We start from the raw sequence: 8,822 nt of genomic DNA, 5'->3' as shown, positions 1-8,822 counted from the left end.
TCGATGTGGATTCGATGAATGACCGAAATCAGTCTCCGTTTCACTTCTGTAAGGATTGCTAGTGGTTAAAAGGTCTTCAAATTTGAGAAGTGCTTATATGGAGCAACCTTAAAGGGCTCTTTATTTTATTATTCATTTATTTTCTCATGTGTTCACGCGTGGCGTAACCGATAGAACGATATCAATTATTATTAAATGCAAACTATCTGTTAATGGATTTCTAACTTTCTTATTGGTTCTACGCTTATTTGTCTTCTGCTCTCAACAAACAGCCCACCTTAATTGTATTGGGTGTATTGACTTTATTGTAAATTTTAATCTTCCTTATACGAAATTTCTGAAACGTTGGTCAAGGGAGCGTTGTCCGTCAAAAGAACGCACAGACTGTCGCCATTACCTCTAGTAAGTAAAAGCTTGGTACGAGATTGTTAGTGGAAAAGGTCAGTGAGCAAAAAAACACGGCACACAATTCATGGAAAGATCCCAAAAGGCCACAATTTCAAACAGAAAGGGAAAGTAGATTTCCACCATGGAAATAGGCTTGCATTTGGACAAGTTCTTCTCAATTTTGTAAGGTTGCGCTTAGGGTTCAAAACCTTCGGGGTGAGAAGGTTTTAGTAAAAATCCAACGTCCTTTTAATTACATTTTCTCACCACTGCTTACATTATCCTCGAAGATCAGTCTCCTTCGCAATAGTTTAGTGTAGCGCAATAGCTTAGTGTATTACCATAGACTGTTTCTTTTTTACTTGTCTAATCGTTCTGATTCCCATTTCAGACACCAGTTTCTACGCAGTTGATGTTTTAAAGTAGACAAGTACATATGAAGCCTGCCTTCATATAACTTGTGAAAACACTTGTCAAAGCTTATGCGGATTAATTAAGAGAGGCACTTTTGATTTTGATACTATGGCAAATTTCAGGCAGGCAAAAATAATTCGTAACTCAGTCCATTTCTACTTGTAATTCTCAGTCAGGTTTAACATTTTCAAGTTCCTAGTTTCAACAGAGATAAATTATAACACTCAAGTCAGATTAAAATTGTGCAAATTTTGAATTAGTATGTGGCCCGAATTTGTTAGCTTTTGTGCCTTGCCAATTTAATAGTAAGAGTTTTGGATTATCTTTTTGCCGCAAAAACAATGTACTGTTTAGCTCCTCAATTATTTCGGATCTTTCCTTTGGCCTAACTTGTGTCAATTTTCATAATTGTCAGAATGTAGACCTCTTTAGAGCACAATTCGGAGGAACATTTCTTGTTTCAAACGTCTACTTGATAAAGTTGATTCAGATAAAGTCTATGAAAATATAAATGTGCAAATTAGTGTTTAGATAAAACCACTCAGGTGGATCAGTGTGATGAAGCTATTTCCTTACAAGCAATTGGGAACCAAATAGAAAATGATACATCTTTTTCTTTCAACATTTCCTTGTTCTTATGGAAACATTTGTTATTTTTTGCTAAGAAATCAACTTTTGTGTAAGGTTACTCCAAACCTTCGCGGGTGTCCTCCAGAAAAAAATTCTTACGTGCGCTGTTTTCAAGGAAACCCCAGAAACTATTAAACAATAAGATTATGAGCTCGAGATTTCTATTGCGCCCTCGTCAACTATATATATCACGCATAGAAATTGAGAGCGAATAATCTGATTGTTTTAGTATAAATCTACTAGTCGTTCAAAACTTTATCGAAACCCTCTTCTCAGATACTTCGAAAACGCCAAGAAGCAGCCGTTATTTTGCTAGTAAGGGCACACTGCTACGCTACTCACTATCTATCACAGAATAGATAGTGGGTAGCGTAGCCAATCAGAGAACAGCATTCGCGATAGAACGTTAGTAGATTTATACTAAATATCAATAGAAAAATAATTAAATGTAGAATTCGGTAAAATTATATTCTGTTTTGCCGATTGCTTTCTAAAGGCGGCTGAAGCCGTTAACGCCAAAATGACCGAGTGACATTCCGGCGAATTAATCGGGTATTAAATGCGATCGTTGTGCAGTGTTAATCACAAAGCATCAATCTCTGAAAGTGTGTCGGCAGTTTTCTTTTATTTCTATTGGTTATCATTTTATAGATCTGTCAAGTTCCGCTATCGAAAAATTCGCGTAACGTGTTGCGTTAGAGGCCGCCACAAGAAAAGTGTTGAAAATGGAAGAATTTGCCGACATACTTTTTCCCCTTACCTATCAGTAAATGAGGAGGGATTCTTTAGAAAAACGAGTGCGAGTTTTCGCATTTTAAAGATTTATAAACATGTCACGCCTTCTCAGAGGGATATGTCAACTCAAAAAGCCGCCAGCCAATGTACTAACAGAACCCCTATTGTTCACAGTATGCAAACTGGAGCTTCGCGGGAAAGCAATAGTGTTTCAGTCACGTTTTAGGCGCACATGTCTTAAGCCGGTGGTCAGCAATAAAGAACAAAACAGAAGTTAAACGATGTGCAACAAACAAAAAGAAACTATGGAGCAATTGCCGAAGCGTAATTACAAGAAGTCATTCTTGATGGACATGAAATCTAAAATTGGAAGTATTTGATATAGGATCTTTCTCTCACGTTGACGGTTTATTAACTTTTATTAAAAAATCTCTTTTTCCCAATAACACGCGCACGTTTTAATGTTTTATTTTCATTTTTTGGAAAATGTTACCTTAACCTTTTGAATGCCAACTATGTATATATGCGTAATTAATGGTCGTGCTCTTTGTACCACTTGTGACGTCATCAATTTAAATGTCATCAGATATTCCTGATAAGCAGATAGTAGTACTAGGCTAGGCCTTTCCGCATAATGGTCAGGTTTAGATTCCGACGTCGAAAATCGAAAAACAACGTTATCAGTTTTGGTGCAAAAACGGTGGTAAAATGGTCCACAACACCTATGATTGATCAAGGTCCATTTCTAGGCTTCGCCCGTAATTAACATCCAACTTTTCACTGCAGCCAGAAAGAACATACAATGCAAAAGGTAGCCAGTGTAAAAGGGCCGAGAAAAACAGAAAGGAAAGGGGCAACGAACAAAATTGAGAACGGTTAATGGCAAAAAAAAAGTCCAAATTTTGGCTTATGCGCATGCCCGGAATGGAAGTTTTGCTCAATTTTGTACCTAATGGTGTTCAAAGGGTTAAGGGGGTGTGGTACCCTAAAATATGGCGATGTTCATGAAAAATTCAATTTCTTGGAAATACAAGGCTTAAGACCCTGAGAACGTGACCAAAAATATAGATTATTTTTAACTTATATGAACGAAACTATTTAGAAAAAAACTTTTAAGACATGCACAACTCGATTGGTGTAATTATTTGTGAAAAGCTTTGCCTCAAATTGCCATCACAGGCTCATTCATTTCCCTTATGACAAGGAATATTTCCCACAACTGCGGTAACTTTTTACAAAATAGAACAGCCATTACACTCCCTCCCCCGAGATCCAATCTGCACCCCACCTCCCACTATTCAAGTGTGGCTCGTTAAATGCTTAATACTTCGTGTGAGAAACTTAAAGTGCATTTTTCTCAAAAGTTTACTTTTGTACCGACTGACTTCGCGCCAACATTTCTACTTTGCAAGGTTTTTAAGTAGAATTCCCGAAACTTGGGCTGATCAAAGACCAATAGTGTCGTGATGTCATAAACCAAAAAAATCGTAACATTTTAAGGTCTGTCACGTGACATGAGATGATTTGTCCACCGGGTGTGGTAAAAAATAAGGTTATTTCCAAATAAAGCTGCAAAAAGCACTGAAAATAAGAGTTAACTGTCAAAACGTAGGTTCATTGCACAGAACAAAACAGAAACTTACATGATATGCTTATTTGACAGCAAAATCTTGTTTTGTAAAAGAGCAGGAAGTGTTGGCGTCAATACTACAAAACATTACTTCAAAAGGCTGTGGCTGGTTTCCATAGCAACCATTTTGAGTACAACTCTCAAATTTTAATTTCTCTTCTTGAGTGCAATAGCACACAATTGATCTTTCTTCACCATATTTAAACAAACTTTTTGGTCCATTTGAGGGTACCATACCACCTTAAATAATGAACTTTAATTTGGTAGAAAAAAGGAAAATTTGGCAAAAGTAGCCCCGCGAAGGTTTGGAGTAGCCTTAAATTTAGCTATTTCTTTCTGTTAGGATAGCAAGCATGCCAAAAAGCAGCAACACGTCACAAGATATCGATCTTTCATTATATTACCTTCGCACGGCTCCACCAACACGGGCGGAGATAACATGGAGCGTGTTCCTAGGTGTTGTTGGAATAACAGCTCTTGTCACAAACGTCCTCACTATAGCTGCTTTCACCCAAAAGAGGCTCCGACGACCTCCCCACTACTTACTTATCTCACTGGCTTGTGCTGATTTCATGGTTGCATCCATATCAGTACCGATATATATCTGTTTCAACCTGGGTGTCGCCAAGGTGACGTTGCGATCAAGAGCTGCATTCTGGTTCTTTGATTTCCTATCAGGCATGGCATCAATATTCACTTTGGCAAGTATCTCACTCGTACGACTATTCGCCATAGGGTGGCCACTTCGTCACAGAGTTACCTCACCGGTAACATACGCTGTTTTCATTGCAATACCTTAGATTCTTGCATTGATAGTGGCATCTTTGCCCTTGTTTGACATGTTCAGATTATTCCCACACCTTTTCATGTTTCACGTGGCGCTAGCATCGTGTTCCTTACCAATCGTAGTGACTACCATAGCTTACATAACGCTTTGGTTTAAGGTGAGAACAAGCCATGCATCTGGACACGAACGAAGCAGAGAAAAGGACAGGCGACTGACGATCACACTTGTTATCGCTTCTGTCATTTTCCCATTTACCTTGCTGCCCTATCCAATTGTACTAAGCATTATGAATCTCTGTTTAAAGTGTGTTTTTTCTGACATAAAACTGTTTAAGGATCTTACTATGATAAGTAAGTTTATGCACTTGGCTAATTCTTTTATGAATCCTCTTGTGTATATCCTACGAATTCCTGAGTTTCGTTGAGCTATTCGTGATTTAATCTGCTGTTATCGTCCGTTTCGACGCGTTGGCGTTACGCCATTGGTAAACGCGAGGGCAAGGAATGAAGCTACATAATCATCATCTTTTGGTGGTAGCTATGGTAACTAGTAAATTTAGTCTAAGTGTAAATGTAAGTTTAAGCGTAAGTTCAAGTAATATATCAAACACGAAAGACCGTGTTTGACCAGTCCAAACACTGAGAAGGGAGCGTAGCCGTGATTCGGACACTCGCATTTAGAGGTCGTGAAAAATTCAACTATTTATTTTAGTTCAAAATTCCTGATACAGTTTGATAGCTAACTCTGTAAGCCTTAATTTCTTATGGAACAATCTTAGAGAGCCCTCACTAACAGCAACTCTTTCTGAAGCTGCTAGCCACATATATATTCTTTCCTGTTATTTTATAGACAAAAAGATGATAATGTAATCTATTTTTTATTCACTGTCATTAAGAAGAAAACAACTTTTTTCATTGTTCCTTTTTTTTTCTTGTAATTTCTTTGGACCACTCGGAAATAGATTTTTACTTAAATTTAAAGCCGTTTTATTGGAACTTGTTTTTCTCATTTCTTATTAAAACTACCTTAATTCATCAATCAACTCCGAGAAACTGGGAAGAGAAGCTCCAGCATCCAGCTTCCAGACATGAGTCAATATCTATCATAGATAATTATAACATAGCGCGCGCGTTTGTCCTATCTAATTCCTATTGAGCCATCATGAACGAAATCTCTTTTTACCACAATTGTTACTAATCTCGCAATCTGATCGGCTAATTTGCCGTTGTCGATAAGAGTCCAGTCAACGCGGTACGCGTCAATGCGTCACGTAATGCCGTTTTTAGCTCGCGCTCTGAAAAAAAAAAACATTTTCTTTGACGTTGATGTTGCGGTAAAAATCAAATCGAAACGTGGTTTAGCGTGGTCTGTAGTGTTATCGACAACGATACGCGTCATCACAGTGGTCAAAATTTGTCCTGGACCCACGAGGCGCAGCCGACATTTTGACACAACATTTTGACTTGATGCATCAATAGTTTAAAACATAGCGCGCGCGCTAGTCCTATCTAATTCCCATTGAGCCATCATGAGCAAAATCTCTTTGTACGCATGGCCGTACGTATATAAGATGACGTGTGCAGTTTCAATTTAGCTGCAAAAGTTCCGTCGAGTTTAGTGCAAGTTCCTTTTGTTTAAGTTTCGGCAAAGTGAAGTTTGTCTACATTTTCATCGAGTATTTTTGACTTTGTCTGCTTACATTTTCATTATAATTAATTCGAAGAAGCCAACTTTTTATCAGTGACAATTTTACGAGAAACAAGGTTTAGCGTTTTCGTTCAACCGCTGCTCAACTGATTGTGGGGTGTTAGGATCCTAATGGCCTTTGTTTTTCTTCACCGTGCATTGTGAGAAGTTTGTAGTCAGTCAAAAATAAAACATGACTTAGCACCCAAGTTGCTGTCGCCATGTTATAAAAGAATTGGTTCATGCTTGTAGCTGTGCGTATATCGAGTTATGGATGCACTTGGGAAGTTTGGAGAGCACTCAAGAAGCTAGAGTTGCTCTAGGCTGTCGCCTCGAGCAACTCTTACGCTTCTTTCGTGCTCTCCAAACTTCCCGCGTGCATCCGTAACTCGATATACGCACGCTAAGCATGAACCAGTTCTTAAAGAAACAACCGTTATTTGAATGGCTGAATGGAAGATAGAACCGCGGTTCATCTATTTGCAAGCCAACACGCACCCGCTGATGAGAGAGTGTCAAAAAGTTGTCCTTGATAATAAAAGACGTGACAATTACAAGGATGCAGGATTTGTTACCCTACACATCAGTGTTATTTCAGGACATTCAGGACATTTCAGGCAGTTATCTAAAAATAAATTGAGAAGGATCGCCTTGTGAATATGGTTTATATGGGAGATTAACTCTCTTACTCTTCATCCTCTCTTGTCCGTTGAGAATGTTAATGCTTCTACACTTTATTTACGTTACATAAAGCACTGGGCAGAGAAATAAACGTCATGCACTATAGATTATAGTCGTTGGTTGCAACACTGTACAACTACTGTTCATCTTGGTGGTTGCCACAGGGGGGGGGATGTGGTGGGGGATGTGGTGGGGGATGTGGTGGTTTTAAATTGACTCACACAATGTACATTACAAATAAAAGAATTTCAATAACATTGCCTTCCAAAACATATGACAGTTAACACAAAGGGCTGCACTATAATCCCAAATAACTAAGAAATCTTTTGTTATGAAAATTTAAACAAAAACAAATAATTCATCTGAGATAAAACTATTCACCTACCAAGATGGATATCAGTAGCTTTTCTTTTTATTTGATCTTCCCTACTACCCATATTCGTGGCAATACTGAAGATAAGGCCGGGGGGGAACAACACTCGCTGAAATACTGAAGACATGGTGGGGAGAGGCGGGGGGGCCGCAGCCACATGATGATGTTTCATACAGAACAAAACAAGGGAATCTAGCTGGGACACATTCAAAATGGAATTCACTGCACATTGCCAGAACCAACTCTTTCTAAATAAGTCAAATATATTTTTTATTCTCTAAAAGCTTACCTGCAGTCAAATCGCACGCCATCAAAGCTTTCCAGCTCTTTGTGATAAAACAGCAACATTCTTCTGATAAATATATATATATAAAAAGTGCACTAAGATAGGAGAAATCCTCTCTACAAACAAATTATGAAAGCAGCGCAAAGAAAGGCGCTAAATAAACGGTAAATAAGAAAAAAATCAACCTTTTCTCCAGTCACGTTCAACTTTCGCGGTTCCACAACATGGACGAATTGTCCTTGCAAAGAGTGCTGGGAGAGTTCACACATCTCGCGCGTTAGCCTCGCGAGTTCGTGTCGTGACAATATTCTCCATATTTTGATCTCTGTTCATTAAACCCTTCACGGATTATATATTAGTAGTAGACTGTTGTGAGTGGACCCTGCCTCCGTCCTCGTTCCTTCTGGAAAGAAATTCATTGGTGTTTGGGTAGCCCGTAATAACGCATTTCAGTGCGTTCGAAAATAACTTGACTTTGCGAGCTTGTCGGATTCAGGTCGGATGGCAAAACACTCCCCGATTTTTATTAGGGGATGGGGCGGATCCTTAGTTGTTAGGTTTCATTTAGTGTTTTCGCACTCCAGTCAGCAACTACATATGAATAATTCGTAGAAGAACCTAGTTTTAACTTGTTATTATTTCAATTCATCTCTTGGGAAGTGTATTTTGTCTGAACCTCTGGTCTGAACCGAGCGGGAACCGAGGCACTCCTGGGTAGTACTGGGTAGAGCTTTGTCTCGATTGTATCGGGATGAGGTTCGTGTCACTTCTTTAGTACGAAGAAATCCACCGCCAAACCAAACAAATGTTATGTACGCGTAACGCTGGATCAAGTAAACAGGATACATTTTCACTTACGGTAATTTTACGACTAAAATTCTATCTGCTTGGTCTCCTTCGCAGCCGTTATTAGGGTCGTCACGCAACGCTTCTCTCCACTAACTATTAGTGGGAAGAAGAGTTCCGTGACGACCCCCAATAACGGCTGCGAAGGAGATTGAGATCTACCTCGATCTGGCCCGATTTGATCCTTACAATTATTGACAATTATTTTTGTGCTTTATACCTGTTTGCTTATTCCCGAATAGTATGCATTATATGATAGTTTTTAATCGGATCATTGTGTAGGCTATGTATATCCCCTCAAAAATATCGGGGAGAAGGAAACTGCCCTTGGAGAGGTTTTAGTTCTTCAGTTAATTAGTAACAGCCA

At 38.8% G+C, this 8,822-nt stretch overlaps 1 pseudogene; it reads left to right on the top strand.

The window, feature by feature from the left end:
- Nucleotides 1-3,987: 3,987 nt before the first annotated feature.
- On the top strand, nucleotides 3,988-5,251 carry LOC145501458 (green-sensitive opsin-like; annotated as a pseudogene).
- The last annotated feature ends 3,571 nt before the right edge of the window (nucleotides 5,252-8,822 follow it).

Source organism: Orbicella franksi, chromosome 1 (genome assembly GCF_964199315.1).
Source record: "Orbicella franksi chromosome 1, jaOrbFran1.1, whole genome shotgun sequence".
In the NCBI taxonomy this organism is placed as follows: Eukaryota; Metazoa; Cnidaria; class Anthozoa; order Scleractinia; family Merulinidae; genus Orbicella; species Orbicella franksi.
Note: the sequence above shows the minus strand (reverse complement) of the source record. Positions and strands in the feature narration are given on the sequence as shown.